Source organism: Elephantulus edwardii, unplaced genomic scaffold (genome assembly GCF_000299155.1).
Source record: "Elephantulus edwardii isolate Elephantulus edwardi_28Jun2011 unplaced genomic scaffold, EleEdw1.0 scaffold00028, whole genome shotgun sequence".
NCBI lineage: Eukaryota > Metazoa > Chordata > Mammalia > Macroscelidea > Macroscelididae > Elephantulus > Elephantulus edwardii.
In genome coordinates this window covers 20,226,762-20,242,956 of record NW_006399778.1, presented here as the reverse complement: position 1 = coordinate 20,242,956, position 16,195 = coordinate 20,226,762, and positions in this window count along the sequence as shown.

The following is a 16,195-nucleotide window of genomic DNA, read 5'->3' as shown; positions in this document are numbered from 1 at the left end:
TGAGTCGCAAACGGTTCGATGGCACATAACAAGAACAACTCACATATACTTACTATACTTTAAAATGTACTTAAAATATACTTATGCTAGGTCAAGCATACTATTTGGCCACCCTGGGAGTGAGGTGGCAGGAAAAGGGTTTGGTTTGATTCAGACTAACAGAAATAAAACTGAGTGGCTGGTGCATGGTCAGGGGAGGAAGAGACTCTAGGGGTATTACACAGTGTACAAGCAGAAAATCCTAGGACGCCTGTGTAAAAGCTTCCCTCTCATTGACTACATTGTACAGGTTTTAATAAGTGGCAGGAAACCCAATATGAGGTTGCCCACAATCTTTTATTCCAAGCCCATACACCTTACTTCTTCCTAAGTCATCATGCAGACCTATTGCCAAGAGGGGCGGGGAACTGCTTATTTAATTTCCAAGTAAGGGACAATTAGTATCTCATGATTCATAGCTACAGGAATCCAACATCTTTTTCACAGCACACGATCTTGGATATATGTGACTCCACAGCCATTTTCTGGAGACTCCCAGGATAATTAAAGTGTGTGGCAGTCAGCGAGAAGTTCACTATCACTGGTGAATTTATCTTTAAAATAGATTGCTGGTACTGCCATAAGCCATGACAAATTGTGTGAGTAAAGTGGATTTGGGGTGTTCAGAATAAGTGATGAATAACTGCTACAGTTCTACCAAATTAGGTTAGGAAAAAAGGGTGCTAACACTTAATGAGCACCCCTCCACACATAGATCGGGACAATGGTGGTTCAGGGGTAAAATTCTTGCCTCCCAGGTGAAAGACCCAGACTTTATTCCCAGTCAGTACCCCTCAGGTGCAGCCACCACCCATCTGTCAGGGGAACTTGTGTGTTGCTGTGATGCTGAACAGGTTTCAGCAAAGCTCCTACCCTAAGACAGACTAGGAATAAAGACCTGGTGGTCTACTTCTAAAAATAAGTCAGTAAAAGTCCTGTGGATCAGCATGTTTCGATTCACATCTAATCATGGGGGTGGTGCAAAATCTGGCAGCATTTCACTCTAGTAGAGTTGCTTGCCATCAAGTTGGAACTGACCCTCATAGCTGACCCTCCAGGGGTTTCTGATGCTATAAATCTCATGGAAGAAGAGTTCCCATCTTTATCTCACAGAGCCCCTAATAGGTTAAACCACCAGAAAGACTCAGCCTTTGGGTTAGCAGTACAACTCCCTATTGGCTACTTTAAGTCACTCCTTCTCACTATCCTGAAAAACTCATGTCAAGGTCACTAGGGTCCTCCATGTCATCATATCTTTAGTCAATCCTTAGTTCTTATCTCGCCAGTAGCCCAGTGGGGAAAGTGTTGTGTTACCAACCCAAAGGTAAGTGGTCTGGATCCAGCAGCTGCTCCAAGGGAAGAATGTGGGAAGCCTCCTTGTCTGATTTAAGGCCTTTGAAAATCTTCTTGAGGGCAAGCTATGAACCACTTTCACCCCTATGGCATACGTATTTGCAATGAATAAATGATTGAAAGTATAAAACTCAATAATTTGATCTCAAGCCTCATTTTTTTCCACTGAGATCACTACCATTCCCATTTTCTATTACCATTACTTCTTTACAACTTTTGCGTTCCAGTCACCAATAATTATTGCTGCATCTTGATTGCATGTTTGGTTAATTTCAGACTGCAAAATTCTCAGTTTACTCCTCTTTTGCTTAGTTTCAGTTCATATATTTGAAGAGCAGTCATATGAACAGGTCTTCCTTGTATGCAAATTGATAATATCCTAACACTTAAAACATTTATACTTCAAGATAAATCTTGAAATCGTCTTTTTTAACTATCAATGCCACACCATTCTTTCTTAGTTTTTCATTCCCGACATAATAGATTATATTATTATGTCTGGATCAACATGGTCCACACCAATCCATATCACTTCACTGATGCCTAGAATGTCACTCTTGAAGCCTTCTGTTTCATTTTTTAAGACTTCCCATTTTCTTCCATTCAGACGTCGTACATTCCACATTTCAGTTGTTAGAGGGTGCTTACAGCTGTTTCTCCCCATTTTGAGTGTCTTCCAATGTGGGATTTACCTCCAATACTACAGCTGCCTGTATTCCTTTATTGTTCAGAGGGTTTTCAGAGGCATGTTATTTCAGAAGTGGATTATCAATCCTGCTTCCTAGTCTGTGTTAATCTAATAGCTCCACTGAAACTCTGGATGAATTTTCTATTATTTTAAACACTGGTATCACAGCAACCTACAAATTACCCCAGTACAACAAACTGACACATGAAACTAGTGAAAGAATATACATATGGTATCTGTATATATGCATGTGTATTGTTGTGTGCCATCAAATCAATTCTAAATCATAGACCCCAAGGGACAAAGTGGAACTCCACCATAGTGTTACCAAGGCTGTAATTTTTGTAGGAGTATATTGTCAGCTTTCCGTGCACCACCTTCCCCCTCCCCCCTTATGGAGCTACTGGTGAATTTGAACTGTTACCTTTCAGTAGATTTATACTGGATTTAGTTTACAGTTACCTAGTACTGTTGTTGCTGTTTTGTGCAATCTAGTCACTTGTGACCTATAGTGACTCTATGTACAGTGGCTTTGAACCCTTCCTTGTCCTGAGCCAGTCCCACTAATTCTGACACACGAACACCCATTGCCCCAGCTATTGTATCAATCCATCTCATCTGGGGTCTTCCTCTCCATGGATTGGTCTTCCTTCTCCAAGGATTAGTCTCTCCTGGCCATATGCCCAAAGTACATGAGACGGAGACTCAAAATCCTAACCTCCAAAGAGAAACTTGGTTTCATCCTCTCCAAGACAGATCTCTTTGTTTTCTTGGAAGTCCATGGTATGTTCAAGACTCTTCTCCAGTACCACAACTCAAAGGCATCTATTCTTCTGTCATCCTTAGTCATTACCCAGCTCTCTGAAGCATAACAAGTAATTGCAAAGATCATGACCTGAATTAGGTGTACCTTAGTCTCTAGACTGTCATCGTTGCTTTTCAGCACTCTGGAGAGGTCCCTGACAGCAGATTTTCCTAATAGAATTCTTTTTTTTTTTTAATTTACTGACTGCTGACGTTAAGAGTTGATTGTGGAGCTGAGTAAGCTATATTTGTTAACATTCTCAATCTCTTCCCCACCTATCATGGTGTTGCCAACTGGCCCAGTAGTAAGAATCTTTATCTTTTTTATGTTGAGCTACAATTCATATTGAAGACTGCAGTCCTTGACCTTCTGCAGCAAGAGTTCAGGTCTTCTTTAGTTTCCATAGGTTAAGCCTGGTCCCTCTCAAGGATATTTTCACACCTTCAACAAAAATAAACTCTTTTTAGGTCACTTTTAGGCTAAATAGTGGATTGGTTAACAAAATGCAATCACTTGTAAGTAATATGCTTTTTAAAAAGCATCACCTGTATGTGAACAAATATCCAGCAATTACCTTAAAACAAAGATGAGAATGTAAGTGGCCAGGGAGACTAGAAGTCCCTTTCTGGTTTTGAACAATGCAGTGTTTCCCTGCTCTGTTCTGAAGACTGTTTCCTGATCCAAGTATAGGTTCCACAACCAAGTGTTCTGGAATTCCCATTTTCCTCAAGGTTAGTCACGATTTGTTGTGATCCACATAGTTAAATGCTGTTTCATAGTCAATGAAACACACTAGATGTCATTATAAAATATTATTAGACTACATTAATTATTACTAATTGTTGGTAATTAGATCCAGTTCATACCAACAGCACATTTAACAGAAGTGAATGTTTCCCAGTCTTACATGAGTTCCTTGTTAACAGCTATTCTGGAAATCCATCTCACTAAAGATTTCCTTTTTTTTCTTTTTGCTGTTACTTTATCATCCATTATATCCTTTTCTAGTCATTGGCCTTTTCCTTAGCATGTGTCTAAAACAAATAAAATCTTTCCATCCTCAGTTCTAAGAAACCTTCTGGTTAAATTTTTTGTAAACCTTATGTGTTCATCCTTTTGACATCCACAGTATATTCATTATACTTTGTCAATAATACCATTTGAATGCATGAATTCTTCTCTCTTTTTTATTACTCAACTTTTGCAGGCATATAAGGCAGTCAAAGATAAGCAGAGCTTGGGTCAAGCCCACCTGAGTTATCAAAGTGGCATCTTTGCTTTTTAAACTATAAAGAATTAGGCCACAATACATGAACTCTGATAGAAAAATATGGAGAAAATTTCAAATTCCTAAAACAAACAACACAACAATAAGGAAAAAAATAACTTACTACACAGGTTAAGACTGGGTCCTCCCCAAGGCTATTGGGTCCTTTTCACACCTTCAACAAAAAATCAACCTCTTTTAGATCACTTTTAATCTAAATAGTGGATTGGTTAAGAAAATGCAATCACCTGTAAGTACTATGCTTTTTAAAAAAACATCACCTCTGTGTGAACAAATATCCAGTAATTACCTTAAAACAAAGATAAGAATGTAAGTGGCCAGGGAGACTAGATTAATGGAAATAGAATAACCAGATCATAAATAATAAGGATGCTCACACATTGTGGAAAATGTAAGCAAAGTTACTGGATAATGTGTGTAGAAATTGTAGAGTGGGAACCTAAATTTCACTAAAAATATACTCATTCATTGGCATTGTGTCGGAACTGAATTAAGGCATCCCGCCCACTGGTTTTCAAGGGCTGTAAGTGCACAGTAGAAGACTGCGCATCTTTCTCCTATGGAGCAGTTTATGGACTCAAACCTTGTGAGTTTGAGTTTGCAGTATAATTCTCTATCCATTAGGCAGAGCTCAACTTGACAGCAGTAAGACCAAAATGACCATATAATTTTCCCCCTTTTCTTTTTTTTTTAATTAATTTTTATTATTATTATTTTTGTGTGAGCGTACCGTCAAATCAGATCTGACTGGTACAGGAGGAGATTGTCCCTCCTTCCCTGGCAGAGCATTTGGTGGATTCGAACCGTGCACCTCTGGGATTGTAGTTGCAGCTCCTTACCACTAGGCCACCAGAGCTCCCCTTTTTTAAAATTAATTTTAATGAAAATTTCCAGAGACTTTGGGTTTCCATTGTTGCGCTTTTCTCCCTTGCCCATCCCTGACCTCCAATTTGCTCTTCTCTTTGAAAAGTAAGACATTTTTTTTCATTATTATACAATCCCTCCCCTCCAGTTTACTCCACTATGCAGCCTTCATTCTGGACTCCTGTTATGACAATAGTACCTAACCATATATCCCTTTTAAACCGTTCTCTCCCTCATCTGTTTCAATGCAGTATACATTATTTAACTCCTCTCTCTCATTCTCCCCTCATCCCCGATGTCAGTCCTGTTTTACAACAGTGGCACTATGCAATATTTGTCCTTTTGTGACCAAGATTTTTCACTCAGCATAATGTCCTCCATGGTCACTCATTTTGTATAATATTTCATGAGTTCCTTGTTTTTCAGTGCAGCACAGTATTCCCTTGTGAGGATATACCACAGTTTCTCTATCCATTTGTTTGTTGATGGGCACTTGGGTTGTTTCCAACTCTTTGCTATTGTGAACAAAGCCGCAATAAACATGGGTGTGCATGTATCTGCTTGGGTGGAAGTTCTGGTTTCTTTAGGGTATATTCCCAGAAGTGGAATTGCTGGGTCAAATTGTATTTCTATTTGCAACTTTTTTTTAATAATTTTAATGAACATTTACAGATAATTTGGATTTCCATTCATTCATTGCTGCACTTCTCTATATTTGCAACTTTTTGAGAATACTCCATGCCACCTTCCATTGTGGTTGCACCATTTTACACTCCCACCAATAGTGAATAAGGGTTCCAGTTTCTCCACAACCTTGCCAGCATTTGATGTTTGCTGTTCTGTTAAATTTTGCTATTTTTAGTGGGGTGAGATGATATCTTATTGTTGTTTTGACCATATCATTTTTAAAATAAAGTTTAAATTTCTTTTTTGCTGGAGATTTGCTGAGTGCAACATGTATTTTGGTTTCTTTTGAACTTTTTATTGTGATTTGAGTGAAAGTTTACAGGGAAAACTGGCCTTTCATTTAACCATTGCATTTAATCATTGCTCATAGGGTCGCTATGAGTCGCCTGCGACTCAACGGCACTTAACAACAACAACAACTTCTTGTAGGACATTAATTATAATCCCCACATTGTAATAGCACTGTTTATACTTTCCTCCTGTCATTCTCATTTCCATCCATCCTTTTGTCTTACCCTGTCTGCTTTCTGAGTGTCATTTCTGAGCAGATGCTGCACTCTTTATTTTGTACAGTTGTTCTAGGGAGTGAGTGCCTCCCAGGTGTTATTGTTCACCATATGGGCCTCTCTACAAAATCTGTATGGCTGCAAGTTGAGCCACACAGGTGAGTTAGTTCCAGGTGAGTTAAACACTTTTAAAAGTGTCTAAGGGACATAGTCTCAGTTGTTCTGGTCTATCAGACCAGAAAGCCTGGACATTGTTATAATTTGAGTTTTACACCTTTTTCTAACACTCCATCCAGATCCTCCACTGTGATCCCTATTAGAGTGGTCAGCAGTGGTAGCTGGGCATTATCCAGTTCTTGTGATCTCAGAGTGATAGAGGGTAAGGTTTTTTTGAGTTAAGTGTTTCTGAGCATCTTTGATTTTATTCTCTCCTCCTTCTTCCATTCTCTAACTTACAGGAGTTATAGGTGGGAGAAGGATGGGCAATCTCATCCCATGTGATTTACTCTCTCTGAAAACTCACTGTATAGTCAGCTATTGATAGGTTCCAACTTGATGGTGTCAACAACATCAACAACAACAATGTGACTTATCATAGAGGGAGCTCTGGTGGCCTACTGGCAAGAAGCTGCACTGCAATCCCAAAGGCAATTGGTTTGAATCCACCAGCTTCTCTGTGGGAGAAGGATGGGCATTCTCCTGCTATGCAACTAATTGTCTCTGAAAACCCACCGGAGGGTCAGCTGTAGGCCAGTTCCAACTCTATAGTGCACGACAACAACTGATGACATAGTGGTGAGAAGCTGTACTGCAATCCCAAAGGCATTTTGCAGACTATGTTCTTTCAGTTGACTTTATAGTCTTCCAAGACTATAATTCTGAGGCCCCAGAATCAGCAGAAAATCCCTTAGAGTGTTTAGTTGTAATTAAGAGATGTGCATAACTTTATCCTCTGTTGAGTCAACTACTGGTGGTGGTGGTAGTGGTGGTGGTGTTATGTGCCATTGAATTGCTTGTGAGTCATAGTGACACTAAAAGAACTCTGAACGCTGCTCTGTCCTGAGCCAACCTTATCATTTCTGACACACCTACTCCCACTACCCCAGTCACTAAATCAATCCATCTCACCAATAGTCAACTATATACATAGTTATTTGTGTAGCATACAGAAATATTTTTGTAGAAATATAAGAAGTTCTAGTGGTGTCTCAGACTCAGTTGTTATGTCTGCTAGTCTAAGTGTGCTCTATTGTACAAAGGGGTTTTGAAGGTCTATTACTTCAGGATTTGAAGAGATCTATAATGGTTCTGATTCCAAAGAAAGGTGACCAAAAAGAGTGCAGAAATTATTAAGCAATATCATTAATATCACATGCAAGCAAGATTCTGCTGAAAATTATCCAAAATAACTGGAGCATTACATCAACAGAGAACTGGCAGAAGTGCAGGCTGGTTTTAGAAGAGGCCATGTCACTAGGGGTATTATGGCTAATGTTAAATAGATCTTGGCTGAAATCAGAGAGTACCAGAGGAATGTTTATCTGTGTTTCATTGACTATGCAAAGGTGTTTGACTGTATGGATCATAATAAACTGTGACTGACTCTGAGAAGAATGGGAAACCCAGAACACTTGATTGTGCTTATGTGAAACCTATACTTGGACCAGGAGACAGTCATCAGAATAGAGCAAGGAAACATTGCATGGTTTAAAATTGGGGAAAGATGTACACCAGCAATGTGTCCTACCTCCATACCTTTTCAATATGTGCAGCAGAACATCAGGGAGACTGGGTTCTGTGAGGAGGAATGTGGCATCAGGATTGGAGGAAGATATATCAACAACCTGCGTTATGCAAATGACACAACCCTGCTTGCTGAAAGTGAGGAGGACCTGAAGTGCTTGCTACAGAAGGTCAAGGACTGCAACCTTCAATATGAATTGAAGCTCAACATCAAGAAAACAAAGGTTCTCACCACTGGGCCAATTGGCAGCATTATGATAGATGGTGATGAGACTGAGATTTTTAACAGCTTTGGTTTGCTTGGTTCCACTCTTGGTACTACCAGCAGCCAGGAAATAAAAAAACTAATTGTATTGAGAAAGTCAGCTGTCAGGGACCTCTTCAGAGTACGGAAGAGCAATTATGTCAGTCTGAACATAACCTAATACATGCCATAGGCTTCACAATTGCTTGTTGTGCATCAGAGAACTGGACAATGACTATGGGTGAGAGAAAGAAAATGTATGCCTTTGAGCTGTGGTACTGGAGAAGAGTTTTGAATATATCATGGACTGCCAGAAGAACAAACAGTTTCATCCTAGAGAGGATGCTCCTTGGAGGCAAGGATTCTGAGGCTTTGTCTGGCATACATTAGGCATGTTGCAAAAAGGACCAGTCCTTGGAGAGAGACATCATGCTTGGAAGGGTGGAGGGACAGAGAAAGAGAGGATGACCATCAATTAGATGGATTGATTCAGTGACTGAGGTCATAAAGGTAGGTGTGTCAGAGACAGTCAAGTTGGCACAGGATAGAACAAATTTTAGGGCTATTGTACATGGGTCTCTATGAGTCACAAGTGACTCGATGGCACATAACAACAACTAGTAGTTTAGTCTATAGTGTGCTGCGTTACTAACCAAAAGGCCACATGTCTCCTGTAGTTCAAATCCACAAGCAGCTCTATGGTAGAAAGAGGAACAGTCTCATGGCATTAAAATTTACAGCTTGGAAATCCAATGGAGATTCACTATGAAGCAGAGTCCATTGGATGGTAGTATATTTTGTTTTTTAAAATTTATGTATGATCCTGGATATATTCTGTTTCACCTGAACATATCTCTTTATCTTTCTGTCTGCCTATATATTCTCTGTGTTAGATGCTATTGAGTTAGGGCTGACTCTTGGCAACATTTTGAACCACAGAGCTAAATAAATCCTCTCCTGGCTTGGGCCATCAGCACAATCTTTGCCATGCTCAACCCATTGTTGCCATACTGTGTCAATCTGTTACGGAGAATCTTCCTCTCTTTTTCTTACCCTCTACTTTCCAAGTAGTTGTAAATTAATGTTGTTATTACTAAACGGAATAGCGTTCCTGTGGTCTGGTGGTAAAAAGTTGCACTGTCAACCCAAAGGCACATGGTTCAAAACCACCAGTTACTCCATGGGAGACAGATGGGCAATCACCTCCTGTGCAATTTGCTGCCTCTGAAAATCTGCTGGAGAGTCATTTATAGAGCAGTTCTGACTCAACGGAACATAACAACAACAATAAGGAAAGGTCATATATATAATAATGTTTATCTTTGTTATCTATATCTCTTGTGTATTTCTTGCTGCAAGTCCATTAATGTTCCATTGATCAAACCAAGCCACAGATGCTGTTGAGGCAACTACAACTTTGAGTGACCCTACAAACAACTGATCAGAACTTTATCTTATCCTGAGTCATCCTCACAATCTCCATCTTACTCTCAAGTTTGCTGTTATAGTCATTGTGTCCATCTGTCCTGTTAAGGGTTTCCTGCTCTTTCACTGGCCCGCTACCTTTCCTAGTATGGTGTCTTTTTCTAAGAACTTCCCCCTCATAACAACACTCTCCCAAAGTATGTGAGAGGAAGCTATGCCTTTGGATTGTGGTGGTGGCAAAGAGTATTGGCTATATCAAGCTACATAGTTTAGTCTAACACCAATGGATCAGGCAAAATACTCTACCTGCACTTGTGAGAAGCACTGCAAGGTGACATGGTAGAAATACGAGAAAGAGAGAGAGAGAAAAGAACAATAATCCAATCTGCCGCAAATAGGCAAGTGGACAGATGAGAGGGTAATGCATGATACTTGGAGCAAGAGAGCATCCCAGCTCACCACAGCAGTGTCAGCTACAGCATCATGCATCCACATCTCCAAGGCACGACCAGCATCTGAAGATTGATTCTTAGAATTGCGCAGTCAGCTGAAACTCTGCACCTTCCCAGAATGTTACACACCATCTCCAGGTGGCAGTTCATGGTGCAAAAAACTGTATCCTTTCCAAGAGAGCAGGATCAATTTTAAAGAGGCACAATTGCTCCCTAAGGGGAATGTTGGAAGAGAAGGGAGAGAAACTTTAGGAAATATTTCATTTCCCTTTATTTTAAGTCATTGGACTAGCCAAATAAGTTTTTGGGTTTTGTTGCTTTACTTTGTTTTTGTCTTCTGTTAGGTTATTAATTTCTGGAATACTAGCTTGCCAGATTTGTTCTCCTTTCGAGAATAGAAGTGTAAGATCAAAGTGATGGTTTGTAGTCGAGGGTCTCGCCTCATATTGAGTTTGGAAGTTTTTCACAGCAGCATGACTGGAAGGAGAGCTAGTGTGTGTCTCTGATGTGTTTCTCTGATGGAGAAATCAAACACCACAATTTCATTCAGTTCAACAAATGTTTTCGGAACATCTCCCACGGCCATGTGCTCACTTACAGAAACATAAACAAACAATAGTAGCAAGGAAAAGGAGGAGGAAGAGGAAGCAGAGGAGAAGGGTTGTTGTGGTTTGTGTGAGTCATTTGGACATTTCAAGTTTGTCTCCCTAGATCTCACACTCCTTCTGCAAGAGAACTGTGTGTGACCTATGAACTCAGAGGTCCCTTTCAACCTTGAAATTCTTAAGTCCACACCCTGGATGATATCCTACCATTTATACTGATAATTAATATTACAGATGTAGACATGATGATACTCAGAGCTGCTCACTCTATGAGAATCCCGGGAGTGAAGAAAGATGTTCAACTTTCCTTTCAGTGTTAAAACCAGAACTCACAGAAGAAATGACTGAAAACTGGGCTCCGGTTCCCTCCTCCTCAAAAATGTGTATTATTCCAATGTCATTCTCAAATCAAATGTCTATACAAATTCCTTCTTTGTTATGCTTTTCCTTGGAACAGGGTAGATGTGCTGCGATGCAACATAGTGGTAAAGAGGACATGACTGGCGTCCCATTAACTTGAGTATCATTTTAGCCCTACCAATTACTTGTTGAATGACTCTGAGTGACTAAACTAGCCTCTCTTAATGAAAGGGTTGTTGTTTTTTTTAACTTGTAAAAGGATGGTATTTCTGAGAATAACTTCTCTTCCTCATATGATCATTGGAAAGATCTCTGATAGCAGACATCATGCAAGAAAAATATTGCTGAAGATTATCCAAGATGGAGGGAGTATACAAAGGCACTGTACCAAAAAGAATTCACTGACACAGAAGAATTTCACGAAATAAATGTATGAGCAAGAGCCTGTGGTGATAAAGGAAGAGGTTCAAGCAGGTCTGAAGGAATTGGCCAAAAAAAAAAAAAATAAGACCCAGGAATTGATAGCATATTAATTGATATATTTCAATAGATGCTGCCCTGAATGCACTCACTAAACTGTGCCAAGAAATCTGGAGGACAGCCAACTGGCCAACTGACTAGAAGAGATCAATATTTGTTCCCATTCTAAAGAAAGGTGACCCGACAGTGTGAAAATTTTCAAACAATATAATTAGTATCACATGCAAGCAAGATTCTGCTGAAAATTATCTGGAAACAACTGGAACAATACATCAACAAAGAACTGCCAAATGTGTAGGCTCGGTTTAGAAGAGGTCGTGGTACTAATGTTGAAAGCAGAGAGTACCAGAGGAATGTCTCTCCATGTTTTATTGATTCTTTAAAAGCATTTGACTGTGTGGATTGCTACAAACCGTGGCTGACTCTGAGAAGAATGGGAATCCCAGAACACTTGATTGTGCTTATGTGAAATCTATATTTGGACCAGGAGGTAGTCATCAGAACAGAGCAAGGAAACACTGCATGATTTTAAAATCGAGGAAAGGTGTATGCCAGGGATGTGTCCTATCACCATACCTTTTCAATCTGTATGCAGAGTGGATCATCAGGGAGGCTGGCTCTATGAGCAGGAATGTGGCATCAGGATTGGAGGAAGACTTATTATCAACCTACATTAAGCAGATGACATAACCCTGTTTGCCCAAACCAAGTAGGATCTGAACCACTTGTTGCAAAAGATCAAGGACTGCAGTTTTCAATATTAATTGAAACTCGACATCAAGGAAACAAAAATTCTCATCACTTGGCTGATTGGCAGCATCAGGATGGATGGTGAAGAGATTAAGATTGTTAACAGCTTCAGTTTGCTCAGCTTCCCAATCAACACTTTTGGGACCAATAGCCAGGAAATCAAAAGACAAATTGGACTGGGAAATTCTGCTGTCAAGGACATCTACAGAGCACTGAAGAGCAACAATATGTCTGGAGACTAAGGTGCACCTGATCCAGGCCATGGTCTTTGCAATTACATGTTATGCATCAGAAAGCTGGACAATGACTAAGAGATTATAGAAGGAGAATGAATGCCTTTGAGCTGTGTTGCTGGAGAAGAGTAATGAATACGCCATGGATTGCAACAAGAACAAACAGGTTCATCCTAGAGCAAATGAAACCAAGCTGCTCCTTGGAGATAAGGATTTTGAAGTTCCTTCTGAAGAAGAATGTGGCCTCAGGATTGGAGGAAGGCTCATCAGCAACTTTGCATTACACAGATAACACAACCTTGATGGCTGGAAGTGAGGAGGACTTCTTGTTTGCTGCAGAAGATCAAGAACTTCAGCCTTCAATATGGATCAAATCTCAACATCAATAAAATGCAAGTCCTCACCACTGGGCCAATAGGCAACACTATAATAGATGGAGAAAAGATTGAAACCTCCAATTATTTTATCTTGCTTGGATCAACAACAAGGGTGTTGTCAGATCAGGAGATATATATCATTGGGCAAGTCAGCTGTCAGGTTGTTGTTGTTGTTAAATGCCGTTGAGTCATAGGCAACTCATAGCTACCCTATGAACAAAAGTCCTCAACACTGGTGTGACTTTTCAACCTTTCTTCAAGTTCATAGGGTTTCCAGAGGCAAGCTATTATGGAAGTGGATGTCACTCCTGTTTCCAAGCTTGTTTTAATTGGGGAGCTCCACCAAACACTGTCTGCCATGGGTAACCATTAACACATTTGACACCACATCTGTGTCACAGTGTTCAGCTTCACAGCAACCACAAATTACTACTTTGCGGCAAGTGGACACACCAGGGCTATATGACCTAGAAGGTTGTTTGAACAAAAACAATGAAAATCAGGCCTACGGCCCTAGGGCCCTTCAGTATTTTACCATTCCGGCATGCCCAAATGCTGGCAAACTCTGGGCCAGAGACCGCCAGATCATCTGGCCAGTCTGCTCTGCCAACGACACCCACTTGGGAAAAAAAGAAAGCCACAAACACCGAAAGACTTCCATACCTGCCTCTCCTCAAGAAGCCAAGTTGTCAGGGATCTCTCTAAAATACTGAAAAACTATGATGTCGATCTGAAGGCTAAAGTATATGCCTGATTCAGACAATTGCAATGCATCTGAGAGATGGACAATGAAAAGGAAGAGAGAATAACTGATACTTTTGAGTTCTGGTGCTGGAGAAGAGTAGCTTATGGATTTCCAAAAGAACAAATAGATACATCTTGCAAAAAGTACAACCAGAGTGCTCATTGGAAGCAAAGATAGTGAAGCTTCATCTCTCGTTCTTTGAGAATGTTGCTATTATTTAGAAAGGGACATTATACTTGTAACGGAGGATCAGTGACAGAGAGGAAGACCCCAGTGAGATGGATTGATAAAATGATTGTAGCAGTGGGCTCAAGTGTGGTAGAGATTATGAGGATGGCACAAAATAGGACAGGGTCCAGGTCTTTTGTTCACAGGGTCACTATGAGTCATACTAAACCTGATGGCACCCAAAAATAACAAAATAAGGTTGTTATAAGAAATGTCAGTTTAATAGTTAACATCATGTCTGATATAAGAATCCACCAAAGGCTAGCTTCTATCATTATCTCATTATCGTAGTGCCCCTTCGCAACACATTTTCAAGTAACATTGATTTATGTATCTGCCACCTCATTTAATCCCTACTTAGATGACATAGTGAGTAACAGATCAATCTGTGAACCAAAAGTCAGCAATTCAAATCCACAAGCTGCTGTGTAGAAGAAAGATGGACAGTCTTTTTCTTCAAAGACATACATCCTTAGAAGTTTCCTATGAATAGGAGCTGACTCCACCACAGTGGGATTTGGCATTTTGGGTTTAGATAATCTAGAAAAATTTGAGAAAGTTCCCTACACCATCACTGAAGTTAAGTGAAAAATATTATTCATATAAAGGAATGAATTACATGAATTGCAAAGTGTATGTTACTTTGAATTCACACAGTAACAGTAAAAAGATCTTAAAAATAGAACACAGTTCACCATAGATACCCTCTGAGTTAATAAGGTGAAAATACATTTGTAGAGGGAGACATGTGATCATTTTCTGCATAGTTTCCAAAGGGAACTAATGGATAAGAGTATCTGTTGGTATCCAGCCAGGGCTGCCTTCTCTGAGTCCGCAACCTCATGCAGAGTTCCTCCTATCTGGAGGGAGGGAACACCTTTTACCAATTGATACAGAGATGCCTTATGGGCCAGAGTTCTGACATGGTCCACCTTCTGGGAGACTGTAAAGTTCACATATTGATTTACTATTCCTTAAAAGCAAGAATGGTTAAGACTTAGCCTGGCTTCCTTAGAATGTATCCTCAGGAAAGACAAATTGCTAGAAAGGTCATCATGTCTTGTAGAAGGTCCACACAAGAGAGGGGAAAACTGAGATTGAGTAAAACAAGAATCACAGCAATGCCTCCAACAGTGCACGAGAGATCCAATCTCTCCACATTCCTGCCAACATTTATTACTTGCTGTCCTGTTAAACTTTGCCACTGCTACTAAGGTAAGATGGTATCACATTATGATTTCTATTTGCTTCTCTCTGATTGTCAGTGATTTTGAGCATTTCATCATGTGTCTATCAGCCAACCCAATGTCTTTCTCTGGGAAAAATGTCTTTCTCTTTTCATGTGTTTTGCCCATTTTACTATTGAGTTATCAGTCTTTTTCTTGTAGATACTCTGTAGTAATCTGTAAACTTTCGTTATGAGACCCTAGTCTGAATTGTCATTGCCTAGTGTTTTCACCCCACTCTATGGGTTTTCTTTTCACCCTAATGGAAAAAGTTGTTTATCAATTTTGTCCTTTCCTGTCATGCACTTCTGGCTATATTTGAAGTCCATTTATGCCATGGGAAAGGGCTTCTAACTTTGGTCCTATTTCATCTCATTACCCTTAGAGTTTTCAGATTTAACTCTAGGCTTCCAATCCACTTTGAGTTGCTATTTGGATGTACTATGAGATGTGAATCCTGTTTCAGTTTTCTGCAGGTACATATCCAGTTTTGCTAGCACTTTTTGTTGAAGAGGCTATGTTTCCCCCATTTAATAGGTCTTGATTCCTTGTCAAGTATCAGCTGACCACAGATAGGTAGGTTAATTTCTGGATTCTAATCCTATTGCATTGATCTATGTGTCTGTCCCTGTACTAATACCATGCTATTTTCATTACTACAACAGCAGTATAGTAGGTTTTGAGATCAAAAAATGGTATGCCTCCCACCTCATTTTAATTTTTCAGAAAAACTTTGCTTATCCAGATTTTCTTTCCTTTCCAAATAAACTTGTCTTTTCTATTTCTTTGAAAAATGTGTTTTATACCTGTGCTGATCATGTAAAATACCCTTGATAGGATTTTCATTTTCATAATATTCCATCTTCCTATGCATGAACAGGGAATATTTTCCTATTTAATTAGGTCTCTCGTTGTTTCCTATCAATCACTAGGGTCTGCTTACAGCTGTTCCGCCTCCCTTGTGTTTCCATACTTGATGGTTCTACCTAGGTTGCCCTTTTTGTTAATCTGCGTGTGTTCTGTTGTGCATAGGGTTTTCAGAGGCCTGCTATTTCAGAAGTGGGTGGCCAATCCTTCTTCCTAGTCTGTCTTAATCT